At 46.9% G+C, this 12,426-nt stretch overlaps 1 protein-coding gene across 2 annotated transcripts in view; it reads left to right on the top strand.

Moving 5' to 3' along the window:
* The window catches only part of IL17RC (interleukin 17 receptor C), a 58,765-nt gene that overhangs the window by 15,945 nt on the left and 30,394 nt on the right, over positions 1–12,426 (top strand). The gene's annotated exons all lie outside the window — the stretch shown is intronic.

Below are 12,426 nucleotides of genomic sequence, written 5' to 3'. Positions count from 1 at the left end.
ACCAGATTATTTTTACCACACAATGAACGCCACGAAAACTGAGCCCAAAAAACAATGGCGTAATTACGTTTTCTTTTCCCACCATTTCACCTCATTTGAATTTTTTTCCCTGTTTTTCAGTACATTATATGGTAAAGCAACTGGTGTCATATAAAACTACAACTCGTCCTACACGAAAAAACAAGACCTCAAGTAATAACAAAGTTCTGACTATTGAAAGAAAAAATCAACAGCACAATAATTGGTCAAGTCGGGAAGGGCAAAAAGTCTATCATGAAATATAAAATTCATCCCTACAATGCATTTTGGGGTGTAGAGTTTTTATTGTTGCAAAACGCTAGAGGTACGGTGGGTTTTTTTTTTGTGGTGTTTTTCTTGTGGGTTTTTCTATAGGATTTTTCAGTATTATGAATAGCACACGGTAAATGGGGTCATTGTTAGAATTTGGTACTGGGTAAAGCCCTGAGGCCTCACCCATATTCAGAGCCAGAGGTAACGCCCATATTCGGAGCTCGGAGGTGTCACTCACAGGGCCGGTGTTATGGGCAGGCAGACCAGGCAGCTGCCTAGGGCCCCCACTCCCCTAGGGGCCCCCAGCCAGCAGCACATCACACAGCCACTATGGGGCGGCCCCTGTGAGGCAGGGGGGCCCGCCTGCCCCCAGCGCCGACTCCCGCCGCATTGAAGGAGGTAGTGATGGAGGAGAGAGCGTCAGCTGACGCTCCCTCTCCCATTATTCCCCGCTCTGCCTCTGACTGACACAGCAGGGGCGCGATGACGTCTTCGCGCTCTCACTGTGTGCCAGACAGAGCAGGAGGAGACAGGAGCAGCCAGCAGCGCAGGCACGAGGAGAAGGCGAGGAGTGTTTTTTTTTTTTTTGCTAAATCAGTGAGAGTGTTGGACTGTAGGGCCACTCTGGGGGGACTATATACCATGCTCAGCTGTATCATACCATGCTTGGGGGGCTATATACCATGCTGGGCTGTATTATACCATGCTGAGCTGTATTATACCATTCTGGGGGGGCTATATACCATGCTGGGCTGTATTATACCATTCTGGGGGGGGCTATATACCATGCTGGGCTGTATTATACCATTCTGGGGGGGCTATATACCATGCTGGGCTGTATTATACCATTCTGGGGGGGGCTATATACCATGCTGGGCTGTATTATACCATTCTGGGGGGGCTATATACCATGCTGGGCTGTATTATACCATTCTGGGGGGGCTATATACCATGCTGAGCTGTATTATACCATTCTGGGGGGGGCTATATACCATGCTGGGCTGTATTATACCATTCTGGGGGGGCTATATACCATGCTGGGCTGTATTATACCAATCTGGGGGGGCTATATACCATGCTGGGCTGTATTATACCAATCTGGGGGGGCTATATACCATGCTGGGCTGTATTATACCATTCTGGGGGGGCTATATACCATGCTGAGCTGTATTATACCATTCTGGGGGGGCTATATACCATGCTGGACTGTATTATACCAATCTGGGGGGGCTATATACCATGCTGGGCTGTATTATACCATTCTGGGGGGGCTATATACCATGCTGGGCTGTATTAGACCATGCTGGACTGTATTATACCAATCTGGGGGGGGGCTATATACCATGCTGGGCTGTATTAGACCATGCTGGGCTGTATTATACCATTCTGGGGGGGCTATATACCATGCTGGGCTGTGTTATACCATGCTGGGCTGTATTATACCGTGCTGGGCTGTATTATACCATTTTGGGGGGGCTATATACCATGCTGGGCTGTATTATACCGTGCTTGGCTGTATTATACCATTCTGGGGGGGCTATATACCATGCTGGGCTGTATTATACCATTCTGGGGGGGCTATATACCATGCTGGGCTGTATTATACCATTCTGGGGGAGGCTATATACTATGCTGGGCTGTATTATACCATTCTGGGGGAGGCTATATACCATGCTGGGCTGTATTATACCGTGCTGGGCTGTATTATACCATTCTGGGGGGGCTATATACCATGATGGGCTGTATTATACCGTGCTGGGCTGTATTATACCATTTTGGGGGGGTTATATACCATGCTGGGCTGTATTATGCCGTGCTGAGCTGTATTATACCATTCTGGGGGGCTATATACCATGCTGGGCTGTATTATACCATTCTGGGGGGGGCTATATACCATTCTGGGCTGTATTAGACCATGCTGGGCTGTATTATACCATTCTGGGGGGCTATATACCATGCTGGGCTGTGTTATACCATGCTGGGCTGTGTTATACCATGCTGGGCTGTATTATACCATGCTGGGCTGTATTATACAGCCCAGCATGGTATACAGCCTGTATGCCGCCTGTATACCATGGTGGGCTATATACCATGCTGGGCTGTATACCATGGTGGGCTGGGGTATATACCATGTGGTGCTGGGCTATATACTATGCGGCTGTGTTATATACCATGGGGGGTACATTTTACATTATATTCTATAGAGCGAGGCTGTGTTATATAATATGGGGGGCTACATTATATTCTATGGGGAGGTGGGCTGTATTATATTCTTTTTGGGGCTACATTATATTCTATGGGGGGCTGTATTATATTTATTATATTCGATGGGGGCTGCATTATACTATATGAGGAGGGCTACATTGTATTCTATGGAGGGGCTACATTATACTATATAAGGGGCTGCATTATATCCTATGAGGGGGTTGCCACATATTCTATGGAGGGGCTGCATTATACTATATGGGGGGGGGCTGCTATATATGGGGGGTACATTATATTCTGTGGAGTGGCTGCATTATACTCTGGGGTAGCTGCATTATTCTCTAAGGGGTGGCTGCATTATACTATAAGAGGGGGGCTGCATTATATTCTATGGGGGTTACATTATATTGTATGGCGGGGCTGCATTATACTCTGTGGGGTGGCTGCATTATACTATATGTGGGCTGCATTATACTGTATTGAGGACTATGGGGAATACATTATATGAAGAACTATGGGGTGCATTATGCTATGGAAAGTGAATTGTACTACATGGGTGACTATGGCGGTGCATTATAGTATATGGATAACTATGAGGAGTATATTATACTATATGGAGGACTGAGCAGTGTATTTTAATATATGGAGGGCTATGAGGAGTGTATTATATTATATGGAGGACTGAGGAGTGTATTATACTATATGGAGGACTATGGGGCAGATTATATTATATGGAGGACTATGGGGTGTAAACTGTAGATGTGCTGCTGATAACATGATACTGTATGGTGATCTGTTAGGGTGTGTGCACACATTGCGGATTAGTCTGCGGCTTTTTCTGCAGAGAATCCATATCTCTTGGCAGAAACCGCAGGGTAAAACACATTCATTTTTCCTGCGGAATCCTAGCATGTGTACATCGGATTTGATGCCGGTTCTAGTGCGGTTTGGCAGTGCGGATGAGAGAGAGATTGATTGATTTGTATGTCCCGGAACGTACACTGCAGCTGCGGTTCTACAAAAAAGAAGTAACATGCTGCGGAAAATAAACCGCAACAAATCTGCGCAGAATTTTCCGCAGCATATGCACGGCGGATTTGGTTTTCCATAGGTTTACATGATACTGTAAACCGCATGGAAACTGCTGTGGATCCGCAGGACCAAATCTGCTGTGGGTCCTCAGCAAAAACTATAACGTGTGCACACACCCTTAGTGATCCATTAGTGATCGTTTTGTTCCCATCATTCTTTCTCAGACGGTGGAAAGAGGCCGGGAAACAAGCGTTGAACGACTTCTTCAATTTTGTCGATCACACTCATTTAGCGGCCTGAACTCAGTGCATGTAAATACAATCGTAATGCTTCTGTGATGTGCAATATGTTAGCATTTGGGGCCCCATTTTAAACTTTGCCTAGGGCCCCACTTTGCCTAAAACCGGCCCTGTTTCTGAGGCCGGAGTTGTCACTCACATTCGAAGTTTGGAGGTGTCATTCACATTCATAGCTCAGAGGTGTCTCCCACATTTGGAGCTCGGAGGTGTCACCCACAATCTGAGCTCAGAGGTGTCAGCCACATTCCGATCTCGGAGGTGTCACCCACATTCGGAGCTCAGAGGTGTCGCTCACAATCAGAGCTCGGAGGTGTCACCCACATTTGGAGCTCGGAGGTGTCACCCACATTTGGAGCTCGGAGGTGTCACCCACAATCTGAGCTCGGAGGTGTCGACCACATTCAGACCCTGGAGTTATGATCCAAGGTCAGAGCCCTGAGGTGTCACCCACATTTGGATCTCAGAGGTGTCACCCTCTTTTTGAATTTGGATTTGTCACCCATACTCTGAGAACAGAGGTGTCGGTAACATTTGGGTGAAGGGATGGCCAGTCGAAGTCGAAAAGAACTCTATATAGAGAGCAAACCCCTTTGGTACTGCTCAGAGACTACTAATACTTGAGCAGTGCCAAAGGTGCCTTATCTCTCTATAAAGAGTTGCCAGTGACGATGGAGCTTGTGAAAATGATTCCACATGTCCCTCATAACTGTACAATGTCAGATATTTGCTCAACCCAAAGACATAGTTGTGGTTGTATCTATGTAGCAGAATGGGCCGTACTGCTCCACTTTTTTATGTGGGTAGTTGAGGAGTTCACTGAAACCCATTCTGTAATAAGATCCTGTAATACAGGTGAGTGTTGCAATAAAGTCTCCTCGGCCAAGACAAACAGGCATTTGATCTTTGATTCGACCATCCCTTGTGCCTGACAGCTGGAACGTCACAGGGTGTTGACCTGATGTTAGCGCTGGGTGTCACTTTCTCTGAATTATAGAGGTGTACCATGACTTTTCGTTTACGACATATGTAGATAACTTGTTTACTGCCCTGATAAATTATAATAATTGCCAGAGCACTTCATTTTGAAGTCATTAATGTTCTGCAGAAAGGTCTATAGTATGGAAAGTCATAAAGACTGTTAGACTAATCATATTACAGGTCAGGTGTTAAAACATTAATGTGAACTACATCTAAAAGAAACAACCTTTTTGTAGCATTTTATTCTCCTACTTGTTCTTTCTTTTATACTGTCCTATTTATTCATTCTGTAATCTAAGGTATAAAATATGCTAATTGCAGAAAAAAGTTGTCATGGCTCCACCTCTACTAAAAGTATCACTCTGTGGGGAACGGCCATGGGTACGATAACTTCGCCATATTAATAGGTGATATGAATATTCATAGAGTACTCTTTCTCTAGATGTACCTAATAAATGGCTCTAAAGAGGCAGGGTTTTTTCTTCTAATTTGTATATGTTTTCCCATGGAGCATTGCTTGCCACCTAGTCTCCTGAGAAGTCTTGCACCTTGGTCCATAAATACAGCCTTGTTTATTAGTTTGCTACAGCGATATCCTGTATATGAGTGGGTCGCCCTCCCAGGGATGTGGGGTACCCGGTACCGGGCCGGTATCAGTGGGACGTGTCACAGCAGCGGTGACCCGGACCGTGGCCCTGGGCGCCCAAGTAATAGGAAGATGTGAATGGTGGAATGTAGTTAGATGAATAGTTCGCAACGCCACCTGTGGTGATCTGCAAGGGAGGTGTTAAGCCGACGCTGCATGCAGATCCGCTGGGACTGATGGTGTGGTGCAGCAATGATGTTATAGCCCTCCACAGGCAGGGCTGTTGTCCCAGGGCAGGATAGGTGAAGAGACACTTAGATGGTGTAGTGTTTGGCGCAGGGGATATAGCAGGGCCAGGCGGACGGAAGCAGGAAGGAATGGAAGACACCAGGGCATGTAGATCCAAAACTTTACTCACAGTCTGTAGTGCCCGCTTCTGTGCCGTGTCCGCCTGGTCTGGGACTCAGTCAACCTCCAAGCAAGATGGAATGCTCCCTTCCACACTCCACTAACTTATGTGACTTTTCTGAACGTCTCCTCTATAGCGCCTTTAAGTGTGAAGATGTCCTAGTACTGAGTTACACTGGAGTTCCCCCTGACAGATTTTCCCAAAAGCTCTACTTGTACAGCAGACAGCTGTAGCATGCTTCGGGACTCCTCTCTCCTGAGTCCCGGCTCTCTATCCGTGTTGCTGTTGTGCCCCCAAGTCTTAGATGGGAGTAGTGCATTTACAGCCCATTACTCCACCGGTATCTGCTGCAGAACCATTAGTGTCCATACAACCTCGGGGACCGGGCCCCGGCCTTGCGCTTTGAACTTCTAGGCAAGGTTCTTCCTCTAACCCACGTCCTCTGTGTTCCCTTTTACTCCTACATTCCTTACTAGTCTTTCTCTACTATGGAAGTTCAGGCTTCAGTTCAATGTCTTTCTCCTTCTTTCCTTTCCCGTGCCAGCTGCCTCAGATCACTGAGCTATTAGCTATTAATTAGCAATTTGCATATTATTTTCCCAGAGGAGCATTGCACGGCGAATAAGTCTCCTTACCTTGACAAGCCACAGCTGGCATGTCACTCTCCGCAAGGAGAAACCTTACTTCTTAGACCCTAGTCCAGAGCCTCTCACCTTGCCAAATCAGATCTCATACTTTGCACTGACGAGAGCCAACAGCTCGAAACACCGTGTCTGCAAATTGAGATTCTGATTTGGCTTGTATCCTAAGTCATACTACAAGACTCGTTAAAGGGTTGATTGTGACTTGTAGGATCGCTACTACCAATAGGTGGCGCTGTAGAGTAAAAGTCCTCTTTCTTTCTGAAGAGGCAATTTGCATATTATTTTCCCAGAGGAGCATTGCACGGCGAATAAGTCTCCTTACCTTGACAAGCCACAGCTGGCATGTCACTCTCCGCAAGGAGAAACCTTACTTCTTAGACCCTAGTCCAGAGCCTCTCACCTTGCCAAATCAGATCTCATACTTTGCACTGACGAGAGCCAACAGCTCGAAACACCGTGTCTGCAAATTGAGATTCTGATTTGGCTTGTATCCTAAGTCATACTACAAGACTCGTTAAAGGGTTGATTGTGACTTGTAGGATCGCTACTACCAATAGGTGGCGCTGTAGAGTAAAAGTCCTCTTTCTTTCTGAAGAGGCAATTTGCATATTATTTTCCCAGAGGAGCATTGCACGGCGAATAAGTCTCCTTACCTTGACAAGCCACAGCTGGCATGTCACTCTCCGCAAGGAGAAACCTTACTTCTTAGACCCTAGTCCAGAGCCTCTCACCTTGCCAAATCAGATCTCATACTTTGCACTGACGAGAGCCAACAGCTCGAAACACCGTGTCTGCAAATTGAGATTCTGATTTGGCTTGTATCCTAAGTCATACTACAAGACTCGTTAAAGGGTTGATTGTGACTTGTAGGATCGCTACTACCAATAGGTGGCGCTGTAGAGTAAAAGTCCTCTTTCTTTCTGAAGAGGCAATTTGCATATTATTTTCCCAGAGGAGCATTGCACGGCGAATAAGTCTCCTTACCTTGACAAGCCACAGCTGGCATGTCACTCTCCGCAAGGAGAAACCTTACTTCTTAGACCCTAGTCCAGAGCCTCTCACCTTGCCAAATCAGATCTCATACTTTGCACTGACGAGAGCCAACAGCTCGAAACACCGTGTCTGCAAATTGAGATTCTGATTTGGCTTGTATCCTAAGTCATACTACAAGACTCGTTAAAGGGTTGATTGTGACTTGTAGGATCGCTACTACCAATAGGTGGCGCTGTAGAGTAAAAGTCCTCTTTCTTTCTGAAGAGGCAATTTGCATATTATTTTCCCAGAGGAGCATTGCACGGCGAATAAGTCTCCTTACCTTGACAAGCCACAGCTGGCATGTCACTCTTCGCAAGGAGAAACCTTACTTCTTAGACCCTAGTCCAGAGCCTCTCACCTTGCCAAATCAGATCTCATACTTTGCACTGACGAGAGCCAACAGCTCGAAACACCGTGTCTGCAAATTGAGATTCTGATTTGGCTTGTATCCTAAGTCATACTACAAGACTCGTTAAAGGGTTGATTGTGACTTGTAGGATCGCTACTACCAATAGGTGGTGCTGTAGAGTAAAAGTCCTCTTTCTTTCTGAAGAGGCAATTTGCATATTAATTAGCTATCTAAAATCCTAAGTTCAAAGTGCAATTTTCTATACAATACTTAATTCAAAGTGCTGTTGTCTGTTATGCACTACCACTTCAGTATTCCTCATCTTTCCATCTCTAGTGCACATTTTTTACTTTCTTTTCAACTCTGAGCGACAACCGTGGTGCCTGGTTCATCAGCTACATTTTCAATTCTTTATTATTCTCTATCCAAATCTCTTATCTCTTTATTAAAACATTCTTAATTCTATATATAAAAGCCATTTACTCTCATAAGACACATCATTATCAAATACTTCACATTAAAACTTTCAATAATTCTTGTAAATGCTGGACACCGCTCCCAGCCGGGATCTCTTGTAGTGTCCTTTGATTGGAGTCATGCTCCAAATGAGGTAGACATTATCTTCGCAAAGTGTCCTATGTAAAACCAAGAGAGGGCACCTAAAGAGGTGCAACTATTTACAACTGCAGTTCTGGACCATTCAGCGTTCATGATCTCCTTAGTTCAATGGAAAGGCTGCCAACAAAACAGGGCAACACTGGAAAAACAAAACTAAAACATAATGGAAAAACAAAGCACAACTGTGCAAATACCCTCCTGGGTAACGAGAGTTAGTTTACTGCAGGTTACTAGTGGTGGTCCCCTCCTGGGGTTCTGGAAGCTGATGATTGGGAACTGCTACCAGATGTGATACTTTGGGTGTCTTCATCCTGTTGCTGGTTGCTTGCTAAGTGCATGTACTCCGCCTCCCACAGGGAGAGATTGGGACTGGTCGGGGTAATTTAAAGGGCCATGGACACGTCTACTGCCTGCGGGGACGGTATATCCGCTACCACCAATGGCACTTCTGCTGCTGTTGGTGACTCAGCCAACGCTGTCGCTGATTCCTCAGAATCCGATTTTTCAGTGTCCATCGGGACCTCGGCTGGCAGCACTGCATCCCGGGGCTGCCGGCGGAGGTCAATTGGGCCATTTCTATTTGTGGGTTCCGTTCCCAAGACTAGGGTCAGGTCGGGGGCGGTGGTCGTACCTTGTGCCTCCAGGCGAGGTTCCAGTCCCGGCACCTGGTAATGGACAGCGGCAGCCGCAACTCCCGGAGTTGTTGAAGGGTGGACCGCAGTTGGATTCGGGCAGTGGCAAGGCCGGTTTCGGCCGGGGTCGTCGGTTGAGACCGGTGCAACCGCTCCCAGTCCAGACGGGGACGCGGTCCCGGCCCTCCGTTCTGCTCCAGAGCCCTCATATATCTCCTCCGGACGGGACTCATCCAATGGCAATATCGGTTGTGAGGTGGTGGCGACCGCTGCAAAGGGTGTATCAGCTGTCGGAGCCTCCGCAGGGGCAGCCTGGGGGCGAGTGGCTTCTCCTCCCCCCGTTCTTCTGTCTTCTTTTCTCTTTCCATCATGGCGTTCTGGCATTCTTCTCCCTCCTCTCTCGGCCCCTTTCCCGCCACTGGCTTCTGCCCCTCCTTCTTGGGGCGGCGTCTTCTTCCAGCGCCTCCATACCAAGGCAGTATACGAACCCCTTAGGGGGTGGACCATGTTGCTGTCACATAGTAATTCAGGCAGGGGAGGCCCAAGACTGTTCGCGGTCTTTTCCCAGGACCTCCCATCTCGTCATGCCCTTCTTCTCCACGCCAAAGGCCATTTTTGATGTTCATTTTACAGTCTATTAAATTGGGTCTTCTGCACATTCTCAAAAGCTCTAAGTCCAACATATCTTAGGCGCACAGAACCCGATGGCATTGGGTCTCGTCATCCTGTTCGTGACGCCAAGTTGGGTCACCCTCCCAGGGCTGTGGGGTACTCGGTACCGGGCCGGTATCAGTGGGACATGTCACAGCAGCGGTGACCCGGACCGTGGCCCTGGGCGCCCAAGTAATAGGAAAATGTGAATGGTGGAATGTAGTTAGATGAATAGTTCGTGACGCCACCTGTGGTGCTCGGCAAGGGAGGTGTTAAGCCGACGCTGCATGCAGATCCACTGGGACTGATGGTGTGGTTCAGCAATGATGTTATAGCCCTCCACAGGCAGGGCTGTTGTCCCAGGGCAGGATAGGTGAAGAGACATTTTGATGGTGTAGTGTTTGGCGCAGGGGATATAGCAGGGCCAGGCGGACGGACGCAGGAAGGAATGGTGGACACCAGGGCATGTAGTTCCAAAGCTTTACTCACAGTCTGTAGTGCCCGCTTCTGTGCCGTGTCCTCCGGGTCAGGGACTCAGTCAACCTTCAAGCAAGATGGAATGCTCCCTTCCACACTCCGCCAACTTATGTGCCTTTTCTGAACGTCTCCTCTATAGCGCCTTTAAGTGTGAAGATCTCCTAGTACTGAGTTACACTGGAGTTCCTCCTGACAGATGTTCCCAAGAACTCTACTTGTACGGCAGACAACTGTAGCCTGCTTCGGGACTCCTCTCTCCTGAGTCCCGGCTCTCTATCCATGTTGCTGTTGTGCCCCCAAGTCTTAGATGGAAGTAGTGCATTTAATTTACAGCCCACTACTCCACCGGTGTCTGCTGCAGAACCATTAGTGTCCATACAACCTCGGGGACAGGGCCCCGGCCTTGCGCTTAAAACTTCTAGGCAGGGTTCTTCCTCTAACCTACGTCCTCTGTGTTCCCTTTTACTCCTATGTTCCGTACTAGTCTTTCTCTCATATGGAAGCTCAGGCTTCAGTTCAATGTCTTTCTCCTTCTTTCCTTTCCCGTGCCAGCTGGCTCAGATCACTGAGGCAGCTGCAGCACTCCTTCCTCCATCCCTCTTCCAGGGATCCCCACTCCTCTCCGAGTGGCTTCCTCCCTCAGACTCCCCGTCTGACTGACCTACTGACTCACCTGTAATCCTAAACCATCCCGCTCTTTTATGTATTCTCAACTCCACCCACCTCCCAGCACGTCTAGTGTTCCAAGCAGGGAACCACCAAAGGTGCTCTGCTTCTCTCTAAGCAAGGATCCGCAATGCGGTTTTGCTGAACTACTCTATTGTGTGGGGTGCAGGTGTTGGAGTGTGGTCAGGAGCCTCCAACTTACCTGGATGGTGGGGCACCACACCTTAGGAGAAGGTGCAGTACCTCTATGGCGACTGAGCCTCAGGGGCGCCACATGAGCAGCGCACATAAGAACTATGTGGTCACATGTGGTCAGCTACCTGAAATTATAACAACCGTTAACCAAACTCCGGTTGGTGTAACTTGCTGTAATACAGACTGCAAAGGGAGGAGAAATTCAGGATTTACAGAAAACACATTCTGCACCTACTTTTACATCTCTACTTAATTCCTTATTACACCCCTGCCTCTTTCCATTAGGTTTGAAGGTAAGATGGAGATCTAGGAGCTTAAAAAGGACATATCACTGTATAAATATATAACTTTTTTTACCTGATGGAAATGCTGCTGTTTTCCTGAATCTGATGTTTTTTAATTTGTTCCTGCCCCTCTACATTTCTTAGATATGGCCTTCTTTTCCCTACATGTAAATATAGTCTTATTATCCAAGTGGGTGTGGTCTCTGATGAGAATGGGTGCAGGAACAAAAGAAAAACAACACTGGATTCAGGAGAGCAGCAGCATTTACACCAGGCAAAAAAAAAACAAGAAATTTATAGCAAGTAACAGGTCCTGTTTCAAACGTGGTGGCAGAGGCCTGAAATGTGGTAACAAGTCTGCATTTCTGTGTGGTGCATTAAAGAGAATCTGTCATCTTTCGGTCTATTTTAGTACATACTTGTATTTCATACGAGATAGCCTGGATTATCTTGTCTTCTGTTATTCCTCCAGGAAATGTATGAATAAATTGAAATGAGTGGGCCAAAATACTCTAACACTGTCAGACAATACAGGGACAGACCCTTCTAACGAGAGCAGTAGTGACATCCTAGTGGTCAATTTATTTCTACAATTCCAGGAGTTATTATAGAGGAACAGCACATTGTAGATCATTCAGAATTTTATGTCATATTTAATGAGTGTACTAGACACTGCTCAGCGAGTTCAGCAGGGGTAAGGTTAGGTCAGCCTATGCAATACTCTTATAAATTGCGACTAATTGAGGAACTGCTCTGGATAGATCAGTAATTACGAGTTTAGAAATATTTGACCACAGACTGAAATGTTTCTCGTTATTCTTGTTCCTTGTGTCCTCAGTATTGGGAAGTTACTGCTGCTTGAGCAAATGCTTGATGAAGTCACACATGTGTTGCCTGCCGGGGTAGCACAAAAACACTTCTACTGATGGCAATCATCTTCTGTATAACTACAAGTCCCAGCATGTATCTCTGGCATCTTGTGGGTTTTCTAGTTAATGTAAGAAGATTCTGCTGGGACTTGTAGTGCCGGAGTGCAGGGATGTGTGTGTGGGGGGTCCGTATATATTTTGATGCT

Source organism: Dendrobates tinctorius, unplaced genomic scaffold, assembly GCF_039654945.1.
Source record: "Dendrobates tinctorius isolate UK_male_01 unplaced genomic scaffold, ASM3965494v1 ptg000027l, whole genome shotgun sequence".
In the NCBI taxonomy this organism is placed as follows: domain Eukaryota; kingdom Metazoa; phylum Chordata; class Amphibia; order Anura; family Dendrobatidae; genus Dendrobates; species Dendrobates tinctorius.
Note: the sequence above shows the minus strand (reverse complement) of the source record. Positions and strands in the feature narration are given on the sequence as shown.